At 51.4% G+C, this 15,638-nt stretch overlaps 1 long non-coding RNA gene across 2 annotated transcripts; it reads right to left on the bottom strand.

Annotated features, from left to right (window-relative positions):
- Positions 1 to 234: 234 nt before the first annotated feature.
- On the bottom strand, positions 235 to 13,300 carry LOC109568674 (uncharacterized). Of its 2 annotated transcripts, XR_002182290.2 has the most exons (3): positions 13,044 to 13,300; positions 737 to 873; positions 235 to 435 (listed from the first exon to the last, which is right to left on the bottom strand). It is a non-coding gene; the product is annotated as an uncharacterized lncRNA (long non-coding RNA). The 2 variants fall into 2 exon arrangements; XR_011570662.1 differs by having other exon boundaries at positions 235 to 873.
- Positions 13,301 to 15,638: the final 2,338 nt, after the last annotated feature.

Below are 15,638 nucleotides of genomic sequence, written 5' to 3'. Positions count from 1 at the left end.
TGGAGAAAACGGCAGAGGTGTGGGAAGGTGCACGGTGGATCTGGAGAAAGGAGAGCTGCGGCCTCCCTGGGGTGTAGGATTTATGTAGAGGAGGCTGTGCCCCGTGTTTGCAGAGAGATGGAGCAGGCTTCATCTCTTTAATAGGCTGCTCAGCCTTCACGTAGACTGTGATCCTTGTCACCTGCTATCCAAATACAAATCTTCTCTAATCAACCACACAGGATGTGCGCATCATCGGCCTTACTCAGGAAATTTAATCTTGAACCGATAGTGATCTAGATTTTATCACAAGCTTGGCTCCCCTGGGGTATGCTGCTTTCAACAGTGGTTCTTGTGTCAAATGCTGGCCACCACTTGATACAAGTTCTGGAGAGGACTCTGTTAGCCCCGTCGCCTAGCAAAAGGCCTTCACTGTGTTGGAGCCTGTGTTAAACCCTTGGAAGAAATGGCCACATGAAGAACACTTTGGTATATTTCAATAAAACACTAAGGCTGTTGCTTATTATTTTGTTCATTGAATAATATGGTATTTTACTTTATATAAGAATCAAACAATTACATGTCAATTATATATCAGTAAAGCTGAGGAAGAAGCTTTAAAAATTTCGGATGCATTTATAGAGATGCTATGTGTGTATCACAGACCCTGTTTAGGATTTTTCATTAAGCTCTCACATTGATTTTTGGATTCAGAATACACATTTTGTAATAGTTATGTTACTGCCTTAGCTCGTACCTTGTTTATCTTTTTGTCTTTTCCAAAACGACCATGTTGTCTTCCAGAATTTTCACAATTTCTGTTGGATTTTTGTGTGATTTACTAAACAAAGGAATTTTCTCATGCATAGGAATTTCCTTCTGCAATATGGAGTGCTAAAAACAAACAAACAAACAAAAAAACATGAATAAAAAAAGAGTCAACCAGATACACCTCTTATTATCAAGCTGCTCTGTCCTCGCCATTCAACAAATGCTGATTGAGGCACTGTTGGCAGGCACTGTGGAAGGTGCTGGAAACACAGAGAGAAAAGACGCCGACCCAGACTTCACGGAGCTCACAGTCTGGGCAGGGCGTTGGGCGTGGAGTGTGGGGTGGGTAGGAAAGTAACAGGCGTTTATGATGTAGGTGCACGAGAGACATAGGGCAAGATGCTATGGGGGCTGGAAGGGGGAAGACTGAAGGAAGCTTTCTGAAGGACCTGCGTCTTGAAGGTTGAGAAGGGGTTAATTATGTGAGGAAGGAATAGAAGAATTTCCTGTTCCCAGGAAAGCAAGCAGGATGTGCAAAGGCACGGAGAAATGAGAGGGGCTGGGCCCACGTGGTTGGGGAACTCCAGCAGCTGCACAGGGCTCTGGTTTAGGGGCCGTGGGAACGCGGCTGGAGGGTAGTTGGTCACACGGTGGACCTCGTGGCCACCCTGGGGAGGGTGGTCTTTGGCCTAAAAGACCTGTGCCACCCCGGCACGTGATTAGATATGCATTTAAAACATACCACCCTTGGCACTTCCCTGGCAGTCCAGTGGTTCGGACTCCGCTTCCAGAGCAGGGGGCATGCATGGCTTTGATTCGTGGTGGGGAGCTAAGATTCCACATGCTTTGCATCACAGCCAAAAAAAAAAAAAAACAAATCAGCCTTGTGAACATACACTGCACAGGGAAGGGACCAAAACGGGAAGCAGTTTCATTGTTTCAGCTGAGAAATGATGTGACTTTATGTGAGGACACGGTGGATACAGAGGTGGAGAGAGATTCGAGGCACGTGAAGGGGAAGGACCCGTGACACTTGCTGGCTGACTCGGGGATAAAGGAGAGACGCCTGTTAGGTGTTGAGTTGGCTGGCTACTCACGCAGTTGAGGACCCAGGACGAGGAGCAGGTGAGGTATGGGGCAGGCAGAGTCTGACCATGGAAACACTGAGATACGAGTCAGTGGGCCAGATGTGCGGGAGGAGGCGAGATTTAGGCGTCACCAACGTGCAGGCACTGGTTAAAAACAGGAGTGTGTACAAACCTGGTGACCTGCAATGGTGCAGCTGTGTGCTGTCAGCTACTTTCACTCAGTTTAAAAAATAATAAAAACGTTGACGGAAGCCCTCCTGCAGGCCTGGGACCTTCACACTTACTCATTCAGCCCATCTGGCCTGTGAAGGAGGAGATGACACCTGGTCTGACTGGAGAAAGGAGTTAAGTGGCTCAGCTGGTAAAGAATCCACCTGCCATGTGGGAGACCTGGGTTTGATCCCTGGGTTGGGACAGATGCCCTGGAAGGGAATGGCGACCCACTCCAGTATTCTGGCCTGGAGAATCCCATGGACTGTAGAGTCCACTGGGTCGCAAAGAGTCAGACACGACTGAGCGACTTTCTTTTGTTCACTCAGGTATCGTTATCAGCCTGGTTTTACAGTGAGGTTCAGGGGAGTGAAATGAGGTCAGCCTGCAAGCAGGGTGGTAGAGGGGGATTTGGAGCAGGTCTTCGGTGGCCTGATCTTCACCGCAACTGCCTTTCATGATGTGGGTGACCTTTGAGCCGGAGATGCTTAGATGGGGTGGAGCATGATGGTCACAGGGGTGGCATGAGTCAGGAGCATGAGGGCAACCTGCCCACGGCCTCGACCCACACTCATATACTGGGTTCTGCATCTGGTACACCTGGGGGAGACCCGACTTCGTGATCTCCTGTGGACATCTGGAGAGGGCCTGGCACGCAGTCTACCATCCTTGTTGGAGCGGCAGGCTCCCTGCCCCTCTCGGTCCTCCGCATCCCCTACTGGATGGGCACATGAGTCCCTAGGGAGAGGAGAGGCTCAGCAGCATCAGGTTTTGAAAGGTGTGAACAAGGACGTGGGAGGTGGGGCACAAAGGCAGGAGGCGGTACTTCCTTACCGACATTGATTTAGTACAAGTCTGGGGGAATGGGCTGAAGGCATGCTCCTTCCCGCCTCCAAATAGGTCCAGGTCCCAACCACCAGTAAAGGGGTCCCAACCACTGGGTTTTGGCAAATGGAATTGTTAAGAAGCTTGAGATAAGGTCATCTTGGATTCGGGATGGGTTCAGTTCAGTTCAGTTGGTCATTCATGTCTGACCCTTTGCGACCCCATGAACTGCAGCACGCCAGGCCTTGCTGTCCATCACCAACTCCCAGAGTTTGCTCCAACTCATGTCCATCGAGTCGGTGATGCCATCCAAGCATCTTGACTTCTGTCATCCCCTTCTCCTCCTGCCTTCAATCTTTCCCTGCATCAGGGTCTTTTCCAATGAGTCGGTTCTTCGCATGAGGTGGCCAAAATATTGGAGTTTCAGCTTCAGCGCCAGTCCTTCCAATGAATATTCAGGACTGAATTCCTTTAGGATGGACTGGTTGGATCTCCTTGCAGTCCATGGGGTGGGTACTCAATGCCATGACTTGTGTCCTTATCAAAGAAAAGAGAGGGTGGTCTGACGACCTGGAAGAAGGCAGTGAGAGGCTGGGAGCAGAGATTGAGTGATGCTGCCACGAGCCATGGGACACCTGGGCTCCCAGCAGCCAGAAGAGGCAGGAAGGATTCTCCCAAGAGCCTTTGGAGAGAGCACAGTCCTACCAACGTCTTGATTTTGACCCAATCAGTGAGACTGAAGAGGTTTGGCCTCCAGAAGGCTGAGAGAATAAATTTCTGTAGTTGTAAGCCACCGAGGTTGTGCTGGTTGGTTGTGGGAGTCCTAGGAAGCTAACGCAGCTGGAGAACAGAGCCAGCTGGGCCCCAGGCAGACATTACTAATCATTCTCAGTGTTCTTTCCCAGGGAGACTGATACTGCCTCCAGGGTGACCTCAGGGCCCTCCAGGTAGCTGCTGCCCTCTGGCTGGGGCTTGACAAGCTAGATGAAACCCACTGGCATCATGGATCCTGAACCTACACTGGGCACGACGCTGGCAGTTCAGGAAAGTGGCCCAGAGTTTTGGCTTATGTGTGAGGGCGGGGGGATGTGGGCATTTCACTTGTGGAGCACTTACAGCTCTTGTCAGTCTCTGAACATCCGGGAGGTGGTGATGGACAGGGAAGCCTGGCGTGCTGCAGTCCACGGGGTTGCAAAGAGTCAGACATGACTGAGCGACTGAACTGACTGAACATCTGTCTGCTCAGGCCCACCTGGACTCTGCTTGCCAGCTGGGTCTCCTCCAGCTTCCCGGCGGCCTCTCTGCAGACAGCAGCCCACAGCAGCCAGGAGCTGTGGCTTCACCCCCGCAGGGTGATTAATTCAGCCACAAAGCATTAAGCAGTGAAAACCACCACGTGAGCCAACGTGATAAGGAAAATGCATGAGTGCCTAACTTTAAAGGCTGCGCATTCCTAAGGGGGCCTCCTTAACTCTTCCTGGAGTCATGGAAAAAGACCGCACTGAGGAGGTGTGACCTGGGAACCCGAGCTTGAAGGAGTGGAGATTATCCAGGTGTGGAGGGAGAGAGGTCATTCAGGCTGCAGCTGCCCACCCTCCCATCCTCAAGGCATTTCTTAGCCTTCTGCCAAGGCTGACCGCTCACCCGGGGCCCTGTTTTCTACTTTCCTTCCTTCCTTCTTCCCTTCCCCCATCTTTTTTCTTTTTTCATCCTCTCCCTCCAATTACTTGTATCAGAATCATTGCCTATACTCATAGACTCCCGGGCTGCACCCCAGTCTGGAGTTAAAGCCTCTGAGGATGCAGGACCTAGGTACCTGCATGTTTAACACCTTCCCCAGGGCTTCCCTGGTGGCTCAGATGGTAAAGTGTCTGCCCGCAACGTGGGAGACCTGGGTTCGATCCCTGGGTCAGGAAGATCCCCTGGAGAAGGAAATGCAACTCAGTCCAGTATTCTTGCCTGGAAAATTCCATGGACAGAGGAGCCTTGTTGGCCACAGTCTCTGGAGTCACAAAGAGTCGGACTCGACTTCACTTTCACCAGGTGATTCTGAAGCACCATCACCTGGGAATGATTGACCTAAAGGAGCTCCCGACAGCCCACCATGGCTGGCCTGATGCAGAGCAGGTGTGTGTGCTTCAGGGCGGAGCCTCGTTCTCAACTTGAAAAACTGGTTTCCACAAGGAGGCTGCTTGGCTCAGAACCATCCTGCACTGTGGGCGGGTTCGGGCAGGCTGAGCCCAGGGGTGCGGCATCTGGGGATGGTCTTGGATTTGGTGAGAATGGCTTCACTACTCATTAGCAGCCCAACGGGCTTAAGCAAACTATTTTCTCATCTGTAAAGTGGGGCAACAATAGAACCAATTTTGGTGGGTTGTTGAAAGGGTCACATGAGGGCACAATACACACAGGACCGTTCCAAAAGCAGAGATTCTGTTTTTGTTATGTTTTGTTTTTAAATAATGGTGATAAAGAAAACAAACATATCGTACCCAAAAGGGAGAAAGTCTGATTGAAATCATTATTACAAAGCCCAGTTGAAGCTTAGCTTTTTTCATCAAAGTGGTAAGAATAGGTCAAGTATGCTTGAAGGTCAGCAGTGATTCTCAGTAGATTAAGCATCAGAGCCACTGTGTTCAAAACATCAGTCCACCCTGGTTCCACCAGCTGCCACATCACCCCCACCCCCATTACAGTGAATCTCTACGAGCTATCTGCATTTAAAAAAAAAGGGGGGGGGGGAACCTGCTTTCCTATGATAAGAATGGCCTGGAGGTCCTTGTAGAAACATCTTCCCTGACTTCTGGAGATTCTGCTTTAGGGGGTTGGGGGTGGGTTCTGGAACTTGCATTTTTAAACAGGTGTTTCTTTTTTTTTAATTGGAGTATATTTGGTTTCAGTTCAGTTCAGTCGCTCAGTCGTGTCCGACTCTTTGCGACCCCATGAACTGCAGCACGCCGGGCCTCCCTGTCCATCACCAACTTCTGGAGTCCACCCAAACCCATGTCCAGGGTCCCTGGGAAAGAGGCCGTTCACTCCTCACAGGCATCATGGCCATGGGTCTGGGCAGCTGTTGCTGGCAGCATGGCTAAATCCCTCCAGATGGGGTTAATAGAAGGAAGAGGGGTATGAGTTTCAGGACAGTGGCCATGGCTACCAGTTTCCACATAATCTGTCAGGCCCTGTCTGATCCTTGACCTCTGCTAGCTGCCCCTCTTCACAGCTGGAAGCCACAAAACCCATCCCACCTGAGTCCTCTGCCACGGCTCACCCTGGGCAGGGTTGGGGTGGGGAAGGCTCGAGGCAACATCAGCTCAAGCGTGTGTGTCAACAGCAAGAACAACAGCAAGCATTCCTGGCTGCAAATCCAGCCAAGCCTGTGCTAAATCCCTGAAACTGACTTCTGGACTTTGTCCTGGGTCTGCAAAGTGACTGGGTTAACAGACTGCACGAGTGCCCAGCTCCTGCGCGAAGTCTTCACCCAGAACGCAGCTCTGACTGGGTTAACAGGTGACTGCATGAGTGCCCAGCTCCTGCACGAAGTCTTCACCCAAAACGCAGCTCCCCCTCTCAGGTGCGGCCCTGCCTTTCACTCAGGCACAAGTCTCTCTTCAGGCTTTGACCCCGTGGCTGCCCTTTTATAATTAACAGTTCCAAGTTCTGTCCCGCTCCCAGGGTCTCCCTCACGTTAGTTTTGTGCTGGCCTTCTTCACACAAAAAAACTGAAGCCACCTTGATAAACTGCCTGATGTCACACAGCCTTATGGCTGAACCAGAGGCCAACCACACGGTTCTAACTCTGGCTGCACACTGCGAGTGTGAAGAACTCTGCTTTCTTCAGAGGCCTGGCAGGCTTTGTTTTTTGTTGTTTAATCAGGCTGCCTCCTACCAAACGGCCCTCTTCAAGACCCACACACTTGCCCAGCGTTTACATTTGCAACCCTGTTTGAGGGTCAGCTCTTCATAATAGCAGCATAGAGTCCTCTGAAGTTAATACAGAAGCTGGGCTAGAAACACAGAGTAAGAGCACTGGCCTAAAGCAGTGGAGGAAAGAAAGTGGGAAACAGGGGCCCCACCCTAGTTCAGTTCAGTCATGTCTGACTCTTTGTGACCCCATGGACTGCTGCACGCCAGGCCTCCCTGTCCATCACCAGCTCCCAGAGTTTGCTCAAACTCATGTCCATTGAGTCAATGATGCCCTCCAACTATCTCATCCTCTGTCGTCTCCTTCTCCTCCTGCCTTCAATCTTTCCCAGCATCAGGGTCTTTTCCAATGAGTCGGTTCTTCACATGAGATGGCCAAAGTATTGGAGTTTCAGCTTCAGCATCAGTCCTTCCAATGAATATTCAGGACTGATCTCCTTTAGGATGGACTGGTTGGATCTCCTTGCAGTCCAAGGGACTCTCAAGGGTCTTCTCCAACACCACCCTCAGGACCTCTCAGCTGAGGGCTGTGTCCCCCTCCCTCCCATGGTGCTAGGCAACCCACCCCCCCACACTGAGCCCTCTGCCCTCCCCACCCTGGCCTGGCTTCCTGCCCATCTCTCTACCAGCAGGAGGGCTGCAGGAAGGAAGCCCAGTCTCCCCCAACAAGTTCAGCAGGAGATGGGCTAAATGCTCCTGAAAAAATGGGAGCCTGGCTAGGCCCCTGGCTCCCACTGTTGACCTCTGCCGTCAGTACAGGCTGTCTTGAGATTCAGCCCACAAGCTCTGACCTGAGGCCTCCCAGTTCCTCACTGTGGGCTCCTTCTCAGACCTCTCAGCTTTGCCTTTTAGAAACCCTGTTCCATCCCACAAGGCTTGTAGCTCTTGTCTCACTTCAGCTGAGGAAGGACACAACTGCGCCCCCCTGAGGGAGGCTGTTTGCTCTCACACCTACAAGTCTCTAACTTGGCTTTGGCGTACCTCACTCTAGAAAAGAGCGCCTCTGGCCTTCTAAGGACATACTAGCCAACCATGCCTTGTTTCCGGCCCTCACTTCTAAGCTCTGTAAAGCTACGCTTGCCAGAATCCCTGGGGAGGAGGGCTCCTCTGCTGTGAGGCACTGCACTCTTCCTGCCCCGGACTGTTTCCCCTTGAACAGAGGACCTCACACTCATTACCAAATTGCTTTGTTACTGACGTTCAAAGGTGTCTTGGAGATGCCGGTTCTCCAGCCTTCCTCCCAGGCCCCTCTGCTCTCTCAGGGGCCATGTTCCCCACCGAGCTCCTTCACACTCAGGGGTTCACTGCACTGCTCCCTGCATTCCAGCAGGGCTGGGATGAAAGAAGTTTGAAGAAAGCTAAGTTCACCCAGTTCTCAGGCATGTTTGGGCCCATCCAGGAGTCCAGTAGACAGACTCGCCAGGTCTATTTATAAGGGAACCAGGGGGGGTCTCCTGCAAAGAATCCAGAAATTGTTTCATTCCCACATCACAATCGACCAACAGATCTACCTCAACACACAGTCGTGAGCATTCTTGTGGGCACTGGGGGAGGGGGGAGCGGTCAGAGGGAACCAAACTAAACAGATAAAATTTTGGTCTCTGTGGAAATACACATAAACAAGATCAACAAGTAAGCTATGATGTGAGAAACACTGAGGAGAAAAATTAAGCAGGTGTGGAGGAAAATGTGTGTGTGTGTGTGTGTGTGTGTGTGTGTGTGTGTGTGTACAGGTGCTGACATCTGAGATGGTGTAATCACTGAGACTGTGAGCAAAGACTGAAGAGGGGGTGGGTGGCCACGTGCAGGGAGAATATTCCAGGCTGAGGGAACAGCAAGTGCAAGGGGCCTGAGAGGACAGTAGATCCTTTGCCTGAGGACTGGAGGAGCAGCGGGAATAAGGACAAGCAGCCCAGAGTCAAGGTCAGAGCATCACCGGGGTTTGTGGGGGGTGGTGGTTATGTTAAGGCTGAGACCACAGGGCTTTGGGAGGACTTGGGTTTTCCTCTGAGGTGGGAAGACGAGGTTTCAGCAGAGCACTGCCTGGTGGATGGTTTACTCAGGCTACTGTGTTAAGACTGGACTGAAGGGTAGAAACAGGAGGATCAGTAGGGAGGCTGTGGCAATAACCCAGGCAAGAGATAGTGGTGGCTGGGTCTGAGCTGGGGACACTGGAGGTGATGAGAAGTGGTTAGAATCTTCCTGGGAGTTGAGGCTCGTGCCATCAGAACTATAATGCTTGGGCCCACAGGCTGGATGATCCAGTCTCTGGGTACCGATCCTTGTCTACTTGGATCGTGTCTTCAGATTGCCCAGTCTGGGTGGACTAGAGGTTTTGCTTTCCCCTTGAAACAAACTGATATTCTCCGAGTCAGTCATTATGGAAAGATGCTAATATGGGGTAGGATTGGAGGCAGGTTTGCACGGGGGCTCGGGTCCATGGGGCTTGCCTCTGCAGGTGTGGAGGTGCTCAGGACATTCCTGGTGATGGTGGGGTGGTGGTGGTGGGGCTGAGTTAGCCCTGCTGTAGTCGGGGCCTGGCCTGCCGTGGGTTTTGTTGGTTTCCATCTTTACTGCTTGTGGAACATGCACTCTTCCAATGCAGACGTCGATGCTGTGGCCAGTGGGCCTTGGCCCAGGTGGGTCAGAGCTGGAGCCACGACTCTTGGGTGGGCATCGGGACCCAGGCATGGCTCTGAGTCTGGGTGGTCGCTGATGGGCAGGAACAAGGAGGGGAGAGCCGTGGAAACCCCGGGGCCGCAGAGGTCTGGTTCAAGAAGTGAGTTCATATGAGTGAGCAAGCTCAAGCGTTCCTGGGCTGTGTCTGAGAGGAGCTGGGGTTCCCCAGGAGGCGGGGAGACGCAGGCCAAGCAGGCCGTCCTGGTGACTCACTGTCACGCTCCTTTTCACTCCAGACTCCTGTTGCCTGGGAAGCGTGCCTTCTAGTCAGCTGACTCCCGTGTCTCCCCAGGCCAGCCTGCTCTCCGGTGCCCACAGCTCTGGGCACCCTGGCTTCTGGCATCCGAGCTCTCAGACCCAGCATGTCCTCCCTTGCTGTCCCGTCTCCCTCCCGCTCTCAGTCTCCGGGGCGATGACCCCCTGCCCCTCAGCCAGCCGCCCTGCCAGAGCCTGCAGGGCAGCCCAGTTCCCGCCACACCCAATTAATCATCGACTCCGAGTGTCACCTAAACACCACCCAACCCCTGTGCCTTTCTTTCCGCCCTCGCAGCAGTCCTGGGCACAGTTCTGGGGGGGCCCTGACAGGTCACTCTCCGGGTCATGTCCTCCTCACCCCAGGGTCCCCAGAGGGCCTCTGGAGTCGGGTCTCTGTCCTGCTCTCCCTGGGTCTGTGGCTGCCCCTCACCCTGGGGACTGCAGGGCACACAAGGCCTGGCCACCTGTCCAGCCTCTCTGAGCACTGCGGGGGTGGGGAGGGTGGAGTCTGTGCCCAGCATCGTCTTCTCTTTGGGCTATGCCCAGCGTAGGAGGAATTTCTGCCTCCCTATAACCTTGTAGCTCAATAGGTGAAGAACCCACCTGCAGTGCAGGACACCCGGGTTCGATTCCTGGGTTGAGAAGATCCCGAGGAGGGCATGGCGACCCACTCCAGTACTCTTGCCTGGAGAATCCCATGGACAGAGGAGCCTGGTGGCTACAGTCCATGGGGTTGCAAAGAGTTGGACACGACTGAGCGACTACACTTTCACTTTTAAGGGAACTGTAAGGAAAGAAGAAGCAGCCCTCATCCCTCCCACCGCCACCCTGCCGACCCTGTTCTCCTGGGGCTGGAAGGGGCTCTTTGTGACCCAGGAGGAAGAATCTGGCACCCTCAGCTGGGTGTCTCCCTGTATGTCCTGCAGAAACATGCATTCAGTGCGTTTGCCAGTGTTTATTGACTAGGTTCAGAGAAGGTAATGGCACCCCACTCCAGTACTCTTGCCTGGAAAATCCCAGGGACGGGGGAGCCTGGTGGGCTTCTGTCTATGGGGTCGCACAGAGACGGACATGACTGAAGCGACTTAGCAGCAGCAGCAAGAAGAGTTTAGGGTGGAGATTAGGAATGAGACGCTCTCTGCTTTGGGAAATACTGGCAGAGCAGGTTTTCAGGTAGATATTTTCAGAAGGTTGTATGAACCCTAAAACTTACATCTTCTCATAGCTAGAGAAGCACTAAAATCATTCTTAGAGACATCTGCTCCTCGTGACAGCAAGTTTCTGCCAAAATGAGTGCTTGATCGAATGTATAGTCCTTTCACCAAAATCGCATCTATACTGACCCACCACTGCCTCTTTGGAGCAGTTCCTCTGCATATCTGAGATGCCATCTCTCAGGCTGTAGTCCTCATTTTGCCCCGAATAAAATTTAACTCACAAATCTCACACGGTGCATAATTTTTTCAGTCAACAAATTCTAGCCCCATAATCCACTAGCCTCTGTTTTCATAGTTGTAAAATGGGAATAATAGTACCTGTCTCCATAGGTGAAGGATAAAATGAGATGATACAAGTCAAAACATCCTGCATAGTTCTGAGTTTCCCCAGGTGGCTCAGAATCTGCCTGCTAATGTAGGAGACACAGGAGATGCAGGTTTGACCCCTGGGTTGGGAAGATCCCCCCGGTGTAGGAAATGGCAAACCACTCCCGTATTCTAGCCTGGAAATTTCTATGGGCAGAGGAACCTGATGGGCTGCAGTCCATGGGGTTGCAGAGAGTCATACGCAACTGAACATGTGTGCACACACAGAGTTACTGGGCACATGATACACATCCAGTCAACATTTGTAGAATTGTCCCTGCTTCTAGAAGCTTTAATTTTGTCTGGGGCTGTTGTGCAGACTTTGCAGAGGGGTGACACTGGGACTAGATTCAGAGAAGTGAAGAGTGAAAGTCGCTCAGTTGCATCTGACTCTTTGTGACCCCATGGACTTTACAGTCCGTGGAATTCTCCAGGCCAGAATACTGGAGTGGGTAGCCGTTCCCTTCTCCAGGGGATCTTCCCAACCCAGGGATCGAACCCAGGTCTCCTGCATTGCAGGTGGATTCTTTACCAGCTGAGCTATCAAGAGGGAGGCTGTAAAATGCATTTCTGGACAGAGGTCTTAGAGCTTGGGGTTGTGACCTGGGGTTGCCGTGGCAAGGCAGCTTCTTGAGGAGCTGCAGGAACCAGGAGATCTGTGGGCATGTGTCCCCCGCCCGCCCCAGAGCTGCTAAGCTGGGCCCAGGCCCAAAGGGCTCTGTTTTGTCCTAGGCAGTGGGAGCTTGCTGCAGAAGGACAGGCCCAGACAGGCCCTGGGTGCTGGGGCTTGCACCCTGCTGTTTCCTGGGAGCAGCTCACAGCCCTGCCAGCCCCTCCTCGTCCTCCTCTCTGCAGCGAGGCCTAGGGACTCTCAGCCCAGGTTTCTAGAGTGACTGTCAGCTGGGAGTCAAGATGCTTCTTTCTTGGGGCTTTGGTTTAAGTGCAGCCCCTGAAGCAGAGAATTCCTGCTTCAAGTGGCAGATCTAGAGGTCGAGCAGCCTCCAGAAAAATCCTAGTCCTTGGAGTCCATCCTAAAAGAAATCAGTCCTGAATATTCATTGGAAGGACTGATGCTGAAGCTGAAACTCCAATACTTTGGCCACCTGATGCGAAGAACTGACTCACTGGAAAATACCCTGGTGCTGGGAAAGATTGAGGGCAGGAGAAGGGGGCGACAGAAGATGAGATGTTTGGATGGCACCACTGACTCGATGGCCATGACTTTGAATGAACTCCGGGAGTTGGTGATGGACAGGGAGGCCTGGCGTGCTGCAGTCCATGGGGTTGCAAAGAGTCGGACATGACTGAGCAAGTGAACTGAACTGAACTGAGTTTATAATCTTGGGCCTGTGGTCTGACCTCTTTAAGCCTAGCTCCTTCCTCCTTGAAATGAGGATAACAATCCCAAGCCCCAGGGCTGCCCTCAGGATTGAGTAAGGGAAGTTGTGCTTTCTTATTTTGTGCGTTGAAGACTTTTGTGCTTGGCATTAATTATGCCAGATGCTGTGGGGAAGGTTACAGAAAGGACCTGGAGACTCACTCGGATCCAATCAATCACAGGGTCCTAGAGAATCCACTGCTTCTCAAACTTTCCTGTTCGAGTCACCCAGGGATCTATAAAAGGCAGATTTTGATCCAATGGGCCTGGGGTGGCAGCTGCGAACCTGCCTTTCTAACAAGCTCTTGGGTGATCCCACACCATCCTCCAGGGCCAGGACAAGGCACATACCTTCCCCTCCGCAGGGCCCTGGCCGCTCTCCTGATGTTCCTGGCACCTCCAGCCTTTACCAGCTCCTTGCAGTCTGCTCACTCTGGTCGGATGAATCTTCCTGAAATAGAAGAGAAAATTTCTGATGTACAGCCAAGAACCATCCCAGGAGCTGCTGCTTTCGTGGGAGAGGGGAGGGAGGGCATAGTCGGCTCAAGAAAGGATGGCTTTTAAGTCAGCAAAATGTCCTAGAGGCTGCTTGGCATGTGGGTGGTAAGTCACCCAGGGCTTATTTCAAAGAGGACTGTGAGGGGGATGAGGCTTGGCAAGAAAGGAGGCTGCTCCAGAACACCACCTCCCTTGGGTGGGGGATGCTTGCTGTCAGGCTCCTCCCTGGACTCAGTTTCTCTGTTGCAAAGTGGTAGGTGCCTGGAAGCCCTGGCTGATGGCAGTGAGAAGCGCCTGCTTGGAAAGGAGACCAGATGAGGGGCCCAGAGCCATTGCCTCTGCACCATCTCTGTGCAGCTCCAGTGTCTGTGGGGAGGAGGAGGAGGAGGGCAAAGCCGTGGCTACACAGACATACAGATAGATCAAGTCCTGCTTCGAAGAGCTGGCAGCTGTCTCCACAGTGTGCCTGGGAGATGCTCTAGAGGAAAAGGGAAAATGGGCAGAATCACTGAGGCCTGGTGAGGGGCCCCTGGCATTGAGGGGGGCGGATGCCAGTGGGTCCTCTGAAGAGCCAAAACGGACTCCGAGTTAGATCTGGTTTTTTTTTTTTTCCCCTTACTTTAAGGTTTGCTTTTCCCTGCCCTTGTTGTTATAATCGTGCGTAATGGCCTGCCTCAGGGAACCCTGCCCCCCTGCCTGAATGTTAAACTAAAGAGCCTTTCTTTGTTCAGCTCTCAGGGAGACAATTTGAGCCTGCCCACCTGGGAATGGTTGCTGAAAAGAAGAAATTAATATTAATACGACCCCTCCCTGATGCTGGCCAAGCCACCTGATGCTGGCCAAGCCACCTGATGCTGGCCAAGCCAGGCAAAATTAACGGTCTTTTTTTTTTTTTTTTTTAACTTTACTTCCTTACCTCCTCCCTTTCTCTGTTTACTTCCTTACCTCCTCCCTCTCTCTGTTCTGGCATCCATACCCCAAAAGATGGTTTGTTTTGGGGATACTAATCTGCCATCTTCTCAGTCTTCTGTCTTTCCAAATAAAGTCACTATTCCCTGCCTCAGGCCTTGTCCCCCCTGGCCTGTCGTGTGGCAAGCAGAGCCATCTTGGGCTCAGTAACAACTCAGGTGGGAGGACTTCCTGGGTTTTCTGATAGTCATAGCATCAGCCAACAAGTAGCTCTGCGCTGGTTTCACATGGTTCTAATGTCAAGAAAAATAAAGTTGAGATTACTAAATTGTGCTAAACTGGAGAAATGGCGCGCTGGCAGGATCTGGAGCTATGGGGTTTTGGCCACCAGGGGTTGCGTTAGGGGAGCCCTAAAGTCAGATACTAAGAGCAGATGGGGAGGAGTGTCATTTTCAAGTTGATGAATGAGAAAATGCAAACAGTAATTTCTGCACATAAACCACCTTCAAGAAGACATTGGGCCCCCTGTGAGCTTTATCCACATTTGCATAAAGTATTGCATAAAAGAGATGATTGATGTGAGCCTTGCTGGTCTGTTAGCTAAACACAGATGTGTGTTTGCAGCTGTGGTTACCCTTGTTGGACTGTCAGGAGGAAACTGTATATTGTGCATTAACAAGCAACTGATTAAATAGAGGAAGCTGGCTGTCCGTTCGTGGTGGCTCTGATTCCACTTTGAGAGCATAGACCTGAGAGAAGGAAATGTTTTAAAACTTGAGAGGGCCCGAAATTTAAAAAAACAAAAACAAAAAACAACTCTCATAATATTCTTCTTTCATTTGTTTATTAATCTACTTTCAGAAAGTGAGGCAACTTATAATTAAAAACACCTATGTAAACTGGGCAGCTTTAAATATGTCAGAAACAGCAGCAACTAGAGAGGAAGTAGAGAGAAAGTTCTGCCCAGAACCTAAGGCAAATAGCATTAGGCACTAAATGTAGATCTGATGCTCTCTTGTCTTGCTTTCTTCACTTTCCTATATAAGAGACTCTGAAGAACTTGCATTTCCCATGACTCTCATCAAATGAGTTATGAAACTGTTACAGTGAAGAGCCGATGTTGACTCCATGTTGGACCTGTTTATTTGACTTTAAATTTTACTTTTCATTGCTTTTGTTGTTATAATCATACATAGTGGCCTGTCTCAGAGAACCCTGCCTCTCTGCCTGACTGTTAAACTAATGTGCTTTTGTTCAGCTCACAGGGAGATAATCTGACCCTGCCCACCTGTGAATGGTGACAAGAAAGAAGAAACTAACACATCCCTCCCTGGAGGCTGGTCATTCCAGGAGATGTTTTGCAAGACTGATTGCCCTTTTTACTTTACTTCATCACCATCTCTCCCTCTCTATTCTGCCTTTTTTACTTAACTTCCTCATCATTTCTCTTTCTGGTTCTATAAAAGAACCTGGCATCCAGACCCGAAGAAGATGGTTATTTTGAGACATTAGTCTGCCATCTTCTCGGTCAGCTGGCTT

This window comes from Bos indicus, chromosome 14 (genome assembly GCF_029378745.1).
Source record: "Bos indicus isolate NIAB-ARS_2022 breed Sahiwal x Tharparkar chromosome 14, NIAB-ARS_B.indTharparkar_mat_pri_1.0, whole genome shotgun sequence".
NCBI classification, from domain to species: Eukaryota; Metazoa; Chordata; class Mammalia; order Artiodactyla; family Bovidae; genus Bos; species Bos indicus.
Note: the sequence above shows the minus strand (reverse complement) of the source record. Positions and strands in the feature narration are given on the sequence as shown.